The following is a 14,303-nucleotide window of genomic DNA, read 5'->3' on the forward strand; positions in this document are numbered from 1 at the left end:
GAGTTATGGAGGGTGGTGATGGTGGTGGTGGTATGTCTCTGCTGATGGTACCACCCTGTCAACACGTTGGTCTGTTCCCTGCATCTCATTGTTCAACAGCTTTTATCAATATTTCACTATGTAGGCCTGGTTGATTAAATCACTGGTCTCTCTGATTAAATTCAATCTCAGCACCTTCCCTTCCCCACAGGTGGAGAAGCGGGCTGGAAGTTCCCACCTAATTATGTGCTTGGTTGTGCTTGATGGTTCTGGAAACCATCTCCCATTCTAAGCTCTCTAACAACCCCAACATGAGTCCTCATTAGCATAAACTAAAGTGTGGTAGAAAGGGGCTGTTTATGAGTAAAAAAAGACACACCTATCACCCAGGAAATTCCAAAGGTTTTAGGAGATCTGGGCCGGGAATTGGGGACAAAGATAAAAAAAAAAATATATATATATATATATATATATATATTTTATTTTTTTAATTTTTTAACAGTCCAGGAAGATGATGCAGCCTGGACACAGCAAGTTTAATGTCTCTGCTGTACATAGAATTAACACCCTTTCCCCTCCTCATCCTTATGCTGGCAATAGGATATGCACTAGAAAATTTTGACTCTTAGAGTGAATGAATAAAAGGATGGGCTCATACACCTTCATAGCTCGTTTCAAAAAGGATGCTTATAATTTAGAGGATGTCCTAATGGGAGGGAAAGGTACAGGGCAAGAGGCTGTTTCACATTTTAGTCCATTAGTCTTTGGCAGAGCCCAACCAAGGCCAAATTCACCTAGGATGCCCAATGGCTGTGGGGATCTCCACAGGGTCAAGTAAGCAAGCCCAAATGAACATGTTGGATTAAAAAAAAACAAGATCTAGAAACTCTTGAAGGAAGAGCTTCACCCTGAAAAGGGAAGAGGAAAATGCTTGGAGGGGAGGGGCAGAGGGTCAGTGTGTGATCTCTGCTGTGGTGGTGGGCAGGGGCTTAGGAGTTAAGCCAAGGGTGCCGAAGACACTCGGCGGCAGTGGCTCTCTTCTCGGGGATCAGCTCCAACATGGGCAGTAAGAAATCTGTGAAGCCAGCTGCCTCTTCCTGAGACCACTCATACTTCTCCACTAGAACCTCAAAAAGGCCCCAAGGTTTCCGCTTCGTGATATGTTTAAGGTCACCTTTTTTGGTGAAAAATTCCTTGGAGTATTTTCCTGCCACAATGAGCTTGCGAGGCACCTTCCCCAGAAGTTCTGTGATCAATGCAATGTGATCTTCATCTCGAGTGTACTCTTCCCCTGAATGAGGTTCAAACAAACAGTCACCTGTGGCCAGTTCAAAGGCCATGCATGCTGTGCTCCAAATGTCAGCAGGGGTATTATAGCCAGATCCTATCAGAACTTCCAAGGAACGATACTGCCTCGTTTGAATATCTTCAGTGAAATGTTTGTGCACCCAACAAGCATTTCCAAGATCAGCAATCTTCACCTTGAGCTTTTCTGCATTTTTGGCTCAAGGGGATTAACAAGAAAATTTCCAGCCGTGGATTTTCCTTTGTTGTCCAGTGGTCCATTATGTTCTTGCTCTTGTTCATCTTCACAGGGTATCTCTGCCCGAATGCTTTCTTGAAGTTGCCTAATGTGTTGTTCACTGAATGACTGATCTATAGTTGAGGAAGACTGGCACACCATGGTGTCTGACACCTCAGATTTTATAGGTGTACAAGAGTCTGTTTCTTGAGATGTGCTGCTGTCTCCATTTTGGGAGCTTAGGAAACTAGATTCCTGATTCAAAATTTGAACATCACAGTCATTAGCATTATGTAGATCCTCTTTATGTCTCAATGTTTCACTATTACTGTTCTGAGTATAATTAATGACTTTCATCACTCCATTGCAATTAATTTCTGCTGCACCACCCTCTGAATCACATTCCATAAGTGTTTGATCCTGGCCAATGGTACTTGACTCTTCAAGTTTTTCTTGGGTCATTTTATTAGGTGGGTTCTCTTTCAAGGGTCTTTCAACAGGACTCTCTGATTCTTCTTGCTTCTTTGGTCTTTTTTGCGCAGGGCCCGACTCTTTCTCCATTTCCTCAATTTCCTGCATTCGCTTCTCTAGTAATTCTGCCTGGCGATTCTGCTTCTTCTTCAATTTCTTCTTCTTATTCTTTGACATTTTGTCAGCTGGTTTAGGTTGGGGAGCAGTACTGACTGCAGATCCGGAAGGCGGAGGAGCTCCAGATCGCTGCCATTCTGTTGCTTCTGCACCCAGCCTCCGAATGTACTGCTCATTCACTGACAATAAGATGTTCTCTGGTTTAATGTCAGTGTGGATGATACGGCACTTGGTATGTAAGTAATCAAGACCCTGTAACACTTGCTGAATAATTTTTTTGACACAAGGCAGTGGAAGCCCCTGATAATTGGACTTGATGATCCACTTGAGCAGATGATGCCCCAAAACTTCAAATACCATGCAGATATGTGTTCCATTAACTCCTGATATTTTAAAGTCATCTAGTAGTTGAACAACCATCTCTCTGTTTGGATCATTAGGGTCTGAATTGGGAACTGACTTCAGCAACCGGATTTCATCTAGTGCTGTTTCGGTGTACAGTTCAGCACTTTTAACTACTTTCACTGCCACAAATTTCTTCCCCTGAATATCCCATGAAAACCATACTGTTGAAAAGTGTCCCCAGCCTAACTTTCGGATCACATGATATCTCCCATTGAGCAGATCTCCAATTTTCACAAGATGATAACCTCCTTTACAATAATCATTAGGATCTTCCTGCTCATCATCATCAGATCCCAGAATCTCCTCTTCCTGCTCTGGTAGATCACTCTCAGAGTGGGGAGCAGAGCCTCGGTGCTGAGTTTCAGATCTAAGAAATGATACAGAAATGCCCATTTTCCTTTGGGCTTTGTCCTTCTTGGCCTTGGTCCTTTTCTTTCGGGCCTGGAGCGCAAGCACTTTCCGCTCCACGGTGAGACCGGTAACCGCCAAGTGCCTGCGCACTCGAGTGGCAGTGACTCCAGCTCCCGCCGCGGCCCAAAACAAAAATATATTTTTTAATTATACCACAGACAGGCACTGTGATATAGGGTCCTGGTGTTATTTTCTGTCTTAAATGTTAAGGCCTATTCCCTTAACTGGCACTACTTGAGATCAATCCCATGTATTTACAGGAAACAAGGTTAAAATGGCCTGAGACCCGAGGCCACTGTGAGGAGGGAACATGATACCAGTATCTTCCTCAAAGGGTTCTTCTGAGTATTAGTGAGCTATACATGTGAATTGCTCAGAACAGTGCCTGGCAGATAGTGACTGCTATATGTGCAGGCTATTATTATTGTGTTTGTTGTTATTAGTATCATCACCACTGTCTTCATTTTGCACAGAAGACTGAAGCTCAGAGAGGTGAAGCGACTTCTGTAAGGGCTCCACAGCCCTTAAATACCTGAAGCCAAGGTATAAACTCTACTTTCTAGCTAAGTATTAGACGTGACACTTTTAAGAGCTAGATTTGATTTGGGGGCCTCACTTTGGACATGTTCTAAGCAGCTTTAGAAACCTACATTGCATAGCACTTATTAGGCACGACATGCAGAGAGCTAATAAATGCCTCTTGATGATGATCATGATGGGGTTTTACGGCTGCTCTCTGTGCGTACGATGCATTGAAGTAGCATAATCACTGTGTCTGCAGCTCAGAAATGGAACAAGAATTTTCCTGCATCACCTATTAGAGTCTTATAGTATAATGTAACTTGGACTGTGATGAAAATGAGCCTGTGGTGATAGTAATTTAATGAGATAGTTACACTGGAAGCCAAGTTCCCTTTCAGTTGCCTTAAATTTTACCTTTATTGTCTCATTGCTTTTTGCATCTGAACTTGGCAGTTAACGGTCTCTGTAATAAATTCAAAGAGAGTTTAGAATAATGGAGGCTGAATTTTCCTTTTTTGTGTCTACCCTAAGACATGACATTATTACTTAGGTTTTTCCTTAGTATTTTTAAAATCAACTTGATGTTTTTATCTTCCTGGCTATATAATTAATAATTTATTAATTAAAATGTGGATTGGGTACTGATAGCAGATAGCAATTTACACTTAAGAATTTGAACTAGGCCGGACGTAGTGGCTCACGCCTGTAATCCCAGCACTTTGGGAGGCTGGGGTGGGCACATCACTTGAGGTCAGGAGTTCGAGACCAGCCTGGCCAACATAGTGAACCCTCATATCTACTAAAAATAGAAAATTTAGCTAGGCATGGTGGCAGGTGCCTGTAATCCCATTTACTCAGGAGGTTGAAGGGAGAATCATTTGAACCCAGAAGGCAGGGGTTGCAGTGAGCCGAGATCACACCACTGCACTCTGGCCTGGGTGACAGAGCAAGACTCTGTCTCAAAAAATAAAAAACAAAATAATTTGAAATGAAATCCCTTAGCTCTGTTTCCCATTTTGTTGCTACTTTTCTTTACCAACCTGTTAAAATTAGACAAATACAAGTAAGTGGGAGACCCATATCTGCAACCTCTTATTTTGTTATGATTAAACTGAGTTTCAAGCTCATTGCAAGTGTTGAAAAATGGAAGCAGCCTTGGAAACATTTTTGCCTGATTAGGAATGCTTTAAAACTACCACTCTGGTCAAGATAAATTGATGAAAAGATATTCATTATGCTTGTGCTAAATATCACACCAGAGCTATGTTCAGCCTGCAAACTTCTACCTCTTGCTTCAATCCTTTGCCTGATTTCTTTTATGCACAGTAGTACAAAGAATTGGAGGAAGCATCTTGGTGCATATAGCCTCCTTCTGGCTGTGTTGATGCCGTCTGCTGACCTCTGAGAAGATCTGGGTAGCGTCTTTCTAGTTTCTAGATCTAGATAGCTTCAAATGTCCCTCCCACTTTCCTTACTCTCTCCCTTCTCTCCATCTTTTCTCTGTCACTTAGGGAAAATGCAGTAGACATTCCAGTTTCTCTTTTATCATCACCTCAAATATTAACAAAATGATAGTCCCAGTTAAAGAAAAAAGCTATGATATAATTTACCGAAAATAAAGACAGTTGTAGCCTTTGTCTTAGGTTAGCTTTAACAGACTCCATTCGCAGTAAAATCACTGTAATATTTTGTCTTTATTGGACTTCTGCTTGTAAATAATTGATGAAAAATTACCTGCCAACCATGAAACAAAGTGTTCAAAATGTTTAGAATTCATTGGGAGAAAGATGCTCTATAAATCAAATTAATCATTGCTACTACAGGTAACATAATTCTGAAACCAGAAGTTGGTCCAACCACTGAAGGTGGCATTAAACCTCCATTACCTCAAGAGACAATTACTAAGCAGCCATCACATGCAAGGGGTCCCTGGAAGTGTCACTGTGGGTGGCATGAGGAACCATAAACATAATCTCTCTGCTCTGAAGGGCTTAGCTGGGGAGACACACAAAAGCTTTAATCATAATATATAAATCACGCAAGAAGATGCCAAAAATGTTCTAAGTAAGGTACAAGATTTACTGGAGGCAGGAGGAGACTAAAGGCAGGCAGAGACTGGAAAATATCTTAAGCAAACAATACTAGTGAGAATACCAGTTTCAAAAGCTACAATTTTTCTGTGTCAGCCAACGTACATGGTTGCAAGCACCTCTGTTCACCATGAACAGAAGGAAGTTCATTGGATGAGAAGAGTGGGTGTGGTAAAATTTAAGTTGTGTTTTTATGATGCCGGTCTGTGTGGATGGTCTGTAACTTTTATCTTTAGGGCTATCATTTTGTCAATATTTGAGGGGTGTTTCAACTTGCAGAATAACATAGGAACAAAGGGGCAGGCTTGGAGAGGAAGAAACATAGGCATTTGGAAGTCTGTGTTGAAAAAACCATGGTTTACCAACACAAGTATCTATCTATCTATCTATCTATCTATCTATCTATCTATCTATCTACCTACCTACCTACATCTATCTATCTATCGATCTATCTATCTATGTATCTATCTATCATCATCATCTATTGATTTATTTTAAGGAATTGACAAACAATTGTGGAGGTTCCCAATTCCAAAATCTGAGGAGTAGGTAAGCTGGAAGACTAGAGACTCTGGGAAGACTTGATATTGCAGCTTGAATCTCAAGGCAGCCTGCTGGAAGAATCCCATCTTCCTTGTAGAAGGTGAGTCTTTTCTCTATTAAGGCCTTCAATGGATTGGATGAAGCCCATCCACATTGTGGAGGGTAATCTGTTTTACTCAAAGTCTACTAACTTAAATGTTAATGTCGTCTTAAAAAATATGCTCACAGGCTGGGCACGGCGGCTCACGCCTGTAATCTTAGCATTTTGGGAGGCTGAGGCGGGTGGATCACCTGAGGTCAGGAGTTCAAGACCAGCCTGGCCAACGTGGCAAAACCCTGTCTCTACTAAAAATACAAAAAAAAAAAAAAAAAAAAAAAAAAAAAAATTAGCCAGGTGTGGTTGCAGTCACCTGTAATCCTAGCTACTTGGGAGGCTGAGGTAGGAGAATTGCTAGAACCCTGGGATTGAACCATTGCACTCCAGCCTGGGTGACAGAGCGAAACTCTGTCTTAAAAAAAAAAAAAAATTCACAGAAACATCTAGAATAGCCCAGCCACGTTGACACATACAATTAACCCTCACCCATCACAAAGTCCTCTTCGTAGGCCTGGGCTCGTTAGTCTGCCATCATTGACACTTGTGGGGAACCTGTCCATCAAGAATCAAAGTCCTGACTGGTCACATCTCAGTTATATGCCCACTTCCCCACTACAGCTGGGTGAGGAGACAGAGGCTCTAGTCCTTTGGTTTTCATAGTTGGAGATTGGCAATATCTCCATCAAGAGGCTTCCTTTGAAGGGACACAAGGTTGCTCAGGGAAAGGAAGGTGGAGTTCTGGACAGATGAAAAGCAAATGTCCATGCCACTTCCTTTCTTTGTGACCATATATGGCAAAAGTTCCTTATGTCTAAGCTATTTCTTCATTGAATCCTCCAGGCTGCAGATCTTATTACTTATTTACTTGTTTATCGTTTAACTGTCTTTGCTAGAAGGTGAGTTTAATGTGGGTAAGGATCTTGTTTCTTTTGTTCACCGCCATTGTCTGCAGTTCCTAGAATCATGCCTCACACATAGTAGGTGTTCAGTATATATTTTCTTCATAGATAAGTATATGAATAAATAACAGTGGACACTGTGTAAATAAATATATAGATTAAATTTCCTGCCAGAATTTAACTGCTTGCTACTATGATTTAAAAAATGATGAAAACAAAGCTATAAAAAAATTTCATACTTTGGTTTTTACTCCACAGAACCAAGAGATTTAACAGTAGAAGTTCATTCATAACCATAAATACACACACACAAACCACCTGTGACATATAATACACACATACATGTTAAACAAACAAGAATTATCTGGTTTTATTTTAAAAATATAGGTCTTTATGATGAGAAAGTTGATCCCATATTCATGGGTCTTTGCTTACACTTTATAGATTAATCTTTTCCATGATTTGGACAGTTTCTCATCTCTGAACTGTTATCTGTATAAAGGGGGCTATTTATTAAAAGTTCTGAATATAATGTAGACCTAAGAGAAAACTGGTTTTGCTTCATAAGAAATGAAAAGCATCAGAAAGATACCGACAAAGCGTTTTCCAGATGATCAGTGTTTTTCACTAAAGAAATGTTTTTCTATTTTCCATGGCAGAGAATTCCACATCCAAATGTTCCACTGTTGTCAGTAAAGGTTTCCCAGCCCAGAAAGAACAATACTCAGTTAACAATAACCCAGTCATGTGTATATTGAGTCCTCAGTCAAAAATTATAATGTGAGAGACTCCTGCACTTGGATGATGTAGGTGACAGAATGCATTTGCCAGCATTTTGATGCTGTTTGCTGAGAATGACCAAAACCATTGCTTTTCAGGGTGTTCAGTCTTCTGGCCCTCCTGATGAATTTCCCCAGGTTATCTGTTGCTGCATGACAAGTCACACCAAACTGACTGGGAGTGAAACAGCAGCCATCTTATTGTGCTCACTGGTTCTGTGGGTCAGGAATTCAGACAGACCACAAGCAGGGATGGCTTCTCTTTTCTTAGGTTTCTAGGACCTCAGATAGGAAGACTCAAAAAGCCAAAGGGGGCTGGAAGGACTAGGGACTTGGAATCATCCAGAGGATCCACTTCTAGGGGCTGGTAACATCTGGAAGGTCCACAGCTGGGGCTAGAACCATCCAAAGGGTTCACATTTGAGGACTGGAACCATCAGGGAGGCTCATGTCTGGATTCGTGGCTGGAATTCTCCAGAGGGTCTATAGGTGGCTCCTGGCCTAGGCTGACTGAGAGGCTGGACTGTGGACCGCAGTGCCTCCTTGTGGCCTCTCCATGTGCTTGGGCTTCTCACAGCATGCTGGCTGGGTTTCCAGAACGTTCTACATTCTGAACCTCAGAGAATCATTTTCTTTGAGGAACATGACACAGTGGAATCAGACATGGGTTTGAATCTCCACTGTCCACTAATTAAAGAACTTGTGTGTGTTTTTTCTTTTCTACTTCTCCTCCTCTTCCTTCTTGGTTAAAAACTTCTGTGCACTTCTTTTTGTTTTCATATATGTAAGGAGAATCTGGCAAAAAGGAAGGTAAACTTTTTTCCCCCACTGTAAAATGAACTATTAACTAATTGGGAACAGGGTAGATAATTTTGTAATTTTGCTTAAGGAGCCCAGAAAACTTCTGGGAGGGAAGGGACCAAGAGTATGCACTGCCCCATGAAATTTCCATCTTCCTATGATTCTAAGTTAGAAAACCTATTAGGGTGGACCAGTGTTGCCCTGAGAAAGGCCTAGGGATAGGCGTAAATGATGTGACTCCTAAAATAACATAATGATAAGTGTAGAAAGAGAGGAGCAGTGGGCTGTTTGCAACAATTGGTTGGGGAGCATGTTTTTGCCTTGGCAAAATTTCTACATGAACCACTTGAAAGGGCTGTAAGGTCGAGCCTGGGATACTTGGGCTTGGAGCCCCTTTGACTGAACTTTGTGCTAGGGGAGAGGAGAGCAGATACCTTCTGCTCTTCCTTGACAGAGCTTGAGGATGGGGTGTATAGTTGTGGCAGCAATATAACTGTGGATAAAACAGGGCTGATGCCCTCTAGCCGTGAAAGAACAGCTCTTCCAGCCGCCGGCTCTTTGGTTGTTCAGCGGCCTGCCACTTTCAAGGCACCACCAGGAGCACTGGCTAGCTCTGGAGCAACGTGCTTCTGGTATCAGTTATGAGATTTCCCCATGTGTTTCTGGCATCAGTTATGAGATTTCCCAGCCTTGAAATGGCACTTCTAAGTTGTAGCTCCAGGAAAATCAATAGGTCTGGGCCTTTGAATATTTTAGATACTAGCAGAAAAGTTTGAGCGTCTCAGGGAAGGGAGGCTGAGGGTGGATGGAAAGTGACAGGTGGGGTCAGAGACACGTGCTGGGGACCCTCCAGCTTCCACAGGAAACTACAGGGATGGAAAGCAGAACAAAAATACCAATCTTACCTGTTGTTGTAAGGACTAAATAATACAAATAAATACATATGTAAAGCACCTAGCATAGAACTTGGCCTGCATAAGGATCTCAATTAATATTATGTTCCTTTCCCATCCTTTTCCCTTTCTCATCTCTCCTTTCTTCCTTATGGGTGAAAGATCTCTGGGATCAGACAGATCTGGTGTTTGAACATCTGGTTCCTTCATTTGGTAGTTGTGAACTTGGGCCAGTCTCTTAAACTTTCTGAGGCTTAGTTTGGTCATTAGTGAATAGTTTAAAAATAATTTTTTTCATTTGTTTAGTAAAATTAAAATAAAGCTATAAAATGGAATAAAATAGCATTTCCATCCCTTTTCTAAATCTTTCTCTTATCTTCCCTTTTCTACATACTCAACAAAAATCCATGGTCGTTTTGTAAGTTCCAGTTTCCAGGGGAATTTCACATACAATCCCCTCTACCTTTCCTGATTGGCACTGTCCTTGACAAGCACGACTTTGGGACACCTATGTTTCCTGGACTGAATTCCCCCAAATCTTCCTGACTGAACATCCAAGAGGCCATACTCACTTCCTTCCTTGATCCAGGAAAAAAAAATCAGCTCCTGTCAATTTTGGAATGCATCCATTTGAGGCCCACTCTGCCTTTATGTTCATCATTTAACTTCTACCTCAGAGGAACTAGATAAGCTACAGGATTAAACTTGGGTTTTTCACCTAGATGGCCAAGGTATATTACCTTCAGGGACACTAAAACAGTTAGCTATCCCACATGAAGCACCCAAGTTCTCAGCATATGTCATGGTTAGTGTTAATTGGGTGACCTGGAGCTGAGGGGGTCCCTGTGATGAAAGCACATAAGCACAGATGCTCAGTCTAGCCTTAGTGTATACCTGGCCCCAAACCCAACACTGAAGCATTTCCTTGAACTACGAGTGACTCCACTCCAGAATCAGTGCCTCATACTGGTAGAAATTCCACTCTGATGTTCAAATTCTCTATCTGAAACCCTTGAGTAGTTGTAGGGATTTCCATAGCTACCCTGCCATTGGATCAGGTTTGTTTCATATCATGTAATTGATACTAATGGGAATTCAACCTGGTACCTTCATTCTGACTCCCTCCCAAATGCTACTCTCCTGAAATAGAGCAAATTACTGACTTTTCCAAGCAGTTCTTCTGCCTTTTATTTTGTTGTTGACCTCAAGGAAGAGTCTTCTAAGTATTCAAATGAAAAGTTCTGGTGCGCAGAATATATTAGAATGGCATTGATATGACAGACACTGCCTTGCATGTGAATAGATGGTTTTATTATCTGGGACAATTATCTAGGTTCCTCTTATAATGACAGAGCTCAAATAAAGGAAAGAAAAACTTTACACACACACACACACACACACACACACACACACACCCCCCTTGGACAGAAACCAGATAGGAGGAAACCTGCCCACTCTCCCCAGTTCCTTCTTATTCTGCCACTGTGAATTGAAGAAAGCTGTCCCGCTGACACAAGGGGCACATGCTTTGAGGTCAATACCCCCACTTCAGGGTGTTCTGGAACTCCCATGTGTTAGTAGTAATGATCAGCAGAAGGTAATTTAGGACTAAATGGCTCTGTGATTTTTAACTCTCCAAAGGGAATGAGAACAGTAATACCCAGGTGATATTGATTAATAGATTGCCAAACCCTGAAAGATAAGTTTCAGGCAGTATCTGCATATTTTGTCCTTCGTCTGGATCTCAGGAAAATAAACAGGGAGACATTGGGCAAGAGAATCATGAATTTAAAAGGCACTGACAGCCTTGATGAGCCAGGTCTCATTAGATTAAAGGAGATGGTCATAAATGTAAAAATATGTAGTTTGGGCTCAAAAACCCAATTCTAAGGGGATTGAATTGGGAAGACGTGTCATAGCAATGGTGTGTGCGAGGAAGTCTTTTGTGTCAAAAGGATGATAACATTGCAGCTATGTAGAAAGTAAATAAGCAGAAGGGCATCATCACTCACCATCAGAGAAATGCAAATCAAAACCACAATGAGATACCATCTCACACCAGTTACAATGGCGATCATTAAAAAATCAGGAAACAACAGGTGCTGGAGAGGATGTGGAGAAATAGGAACACTTTTACACTGTTGGTGGGACTGTAAACTAGTTCAACCATTGTGGAAAACAGTGTGGGGATTCCTCAAGGATCTAGAAGTAGAAATACCATTTGACCCAGCCATCCCATTACTGGGGATATACCCAAAGGATTATAAATCATGCTGCTATAAAGACACATTCACATATATGTTTATTGCGGCACTATTCACAATAGCAAAGACTTGGAACCAACCCAAATGTCCATCAGTGACAGACTGGATTAAGAAAATGTGGCACATATACACCATGGAATACTATGCAGTCATAAAAAAGGATGAGTTTGTGTCCTTTGTAGTGACATGGATTCAGCTGGAAACCATCATTCTCAGCAAACTATCGCAAGAACAGAAAACCAAATACCGCATGTTCTCACTCATAGGTGGGAATTGAACAATGAAATCACTTGGACACAGGAAGGGGAACATCACACACCAGGTCCTATTGTGGGGAGTGGGTAGCAAGGAGGGATAGCATTAGGAGATATACCAAATGTAAATGACGAGTTAATGGGTGCCGCACACCAACATGGCACGTGTATACATATGTAACAAACCTGCATGTTGTGTGCATGTACCCTAGAACCTAAAGTATAATAATAATTAAAAAAAATAAGCAGAAGGGAATGGTTCTGATTGACCCTGAATTGGTCACATGATGCCTGTGAAACCCGTGATACTCATCACAAACTCCGAGAAGCGTAGGGACAGGCAAGTTGCAGCCAGCTCAGAAGAGAGTGACTAGGATGTTGACAGGGCTTGGTATCATATGAAAACAGTCAAACTAATGCGACTTGGTCTGGAAAGGGAAGACGCACACATATGTTAGTGTCCCAGCTGAGAGGCTGTTAATGTGGAGGTTTAATTTGACTTGTTTTGCTTGACCCCGCATGGGTGATAATGAACAATGCATAGAGCTTCAGGGCAATAGATACTTGGTTTACTTTAAGAAAGAGTGTTTCCTAAAGAGGTCATGAATGGTCTGAGATGTGGTCAATTTTCTGCCATTGTCAAGTTTTGTCTTGAGATTGGCCATAGTGGGAGTATTTACACCAGGAACCAGTGGCAAACACTACTCATCAGGGCTTTCTGTACTCTCTGGAGAGCTGGTCCTTAAACATTTACCAGTGGAACCATTTTAAGATATAGGTATACTTTTATATGAACTGCAGTAAAACCAATTCAGCTGAAAAGCCAATCAGAGTAGGCATTTAGGCCTAGGAAGTGTGGTGAGACTAATGAGTTCTAAGCTTCCATTGAAGCTGGAAATCCTGAATATATGCTTCTAACATTTACATGTCTTATTTAATATTTGTTTGTTACTGGTAAGACACAATCATCATGATGAGGAAGGCCCAAACCCATTTTTGCATGAGATTGAAATGTAGATCTGGGTAATTTAGTAGTTTGGAATAGGTAATGGAATTGCATTTTACTCTGGTGGTTCGGAGTTCCAGTTCTTTCCATCCACTAAGGAGTGGTACAGGAGTGTGCTGAAACTCCTCACAAACACAGGTGAGAGTTGAGAGTTGACTATGCCCATCTCTTCCCAACCTTGCCTTCAGAGACTTCACATTGGCAGCTTGAAATTGGCCACAGTGGGCTGGGCATAGTGGCTCACGCCTGTAATCCCAGCACTTTGGGAGGCCAAGGAGGGCGGATCACCTGAGGTCAGGAGTTCAAGACCAGCCTGGCCAACATGGTGAAGCCCTGTCTCTAGTAAAAATACAGAAATTAGGCATGGTGGTGGGCTCCTGTAATCCCAGCTACTCAGGAGGCTGAGATAGAGAATCACTTGAACCCAGGAGGCAAGAATTACAATGAGCAGAGATCACACCACTGCACTCCAGCCTGAGTGACAGAATGAGACTCTGTCTCAAATAAATAAATAAATAAATAAATAAAAGAAATTTGCCACAGTGGGAGAGAGTATTCACGTCACGAACTAGTGGTAAACACTACAGATCAGGGCTTTTTGTACTCTTTGGAGAGCTGGTTGTTAAACATTTACCAGTGGAATCATTTTAAAATATAGATACACTTTAATATGAACTGCAATATATAAAACAGATAGAAGAAGAATGAAGCTAGCAGAATGGGCCCTAAGCCGTACTCACTTAGCTTCCTCCCTTGCCACTGTGTGTCCTTGTCCCTTGAAAGTCTCTAAGGCACCTCTGCAGCACCCTGTAACACCATGGGATTTAAAACCTCCGGAAAAATAATCCTTTCAGCTCATGCCAGGACTGTATTCTTTTTACTGGTATTTCCCTTTTCCTAGATTTGGGAATACAGACATAAAACAGCAGGGTTTCCCTCAGTTTTATGAGATTGTTTTTCAATAGAATGCCAGAGGGATCAGTTTGAGAACATTGGAAATCTGATTCCTCTAAATACAAGAAAAAATGGTCATAGGAAACAGTGAGTTTCCTCACTTTGTCAATGCTCTTGAAGCAATTGTGAGTTTTCTCTTGTTGAGATGCAGGGCCAGCCCTGGGTGGAGCCAGAAGTTTATGTGTTATAAGGACACCCCAAACCTTTCCATTAGCATATTACCTTTTTTTCTTGGTTAGGCTAGAAACCGGATGCTCCGAGGGAATAAGATTTGGTGGAATGTTGTGAAGTATTCA

At 41.6% G+C, this 14,303-nt stretch overlaps 1 pseudogene across 1 annotated transcript; it reads right to left on the reverse strand.

The window, feature by feature from the left end:
- Positions 1-476: 476 nt before the first annotated feature.
- Positions 477-3,446, reverse strand: LOC117073437 (annotated as a pseudogene). Its single transcript, XR_004433234.1, has one exon. The product of XR_004433234.1 is annotated as an SRSF protein kinase 1-like (transcript).
- Between the last annotated feature and the right edge of the window lie 10,857 nt (positions 3,447-14,303).

Source organism: Trachypithecus francoisi, unplaced genomic scaffold (assembly GCF_009764315.1).
Source record: "Trachypithecus francoisi isolate TF-2019V2 unplaced genomic scaffold, Tfra_2.0 Lachesis_group4, whole genome shotgun sequence".
Lineage (NCBI taxonomy): Eukaryota > Metazoa > Chordata > Mammalia > Primates > Cercopithecidae > Trachypithecus > Trachypithecus francoisi.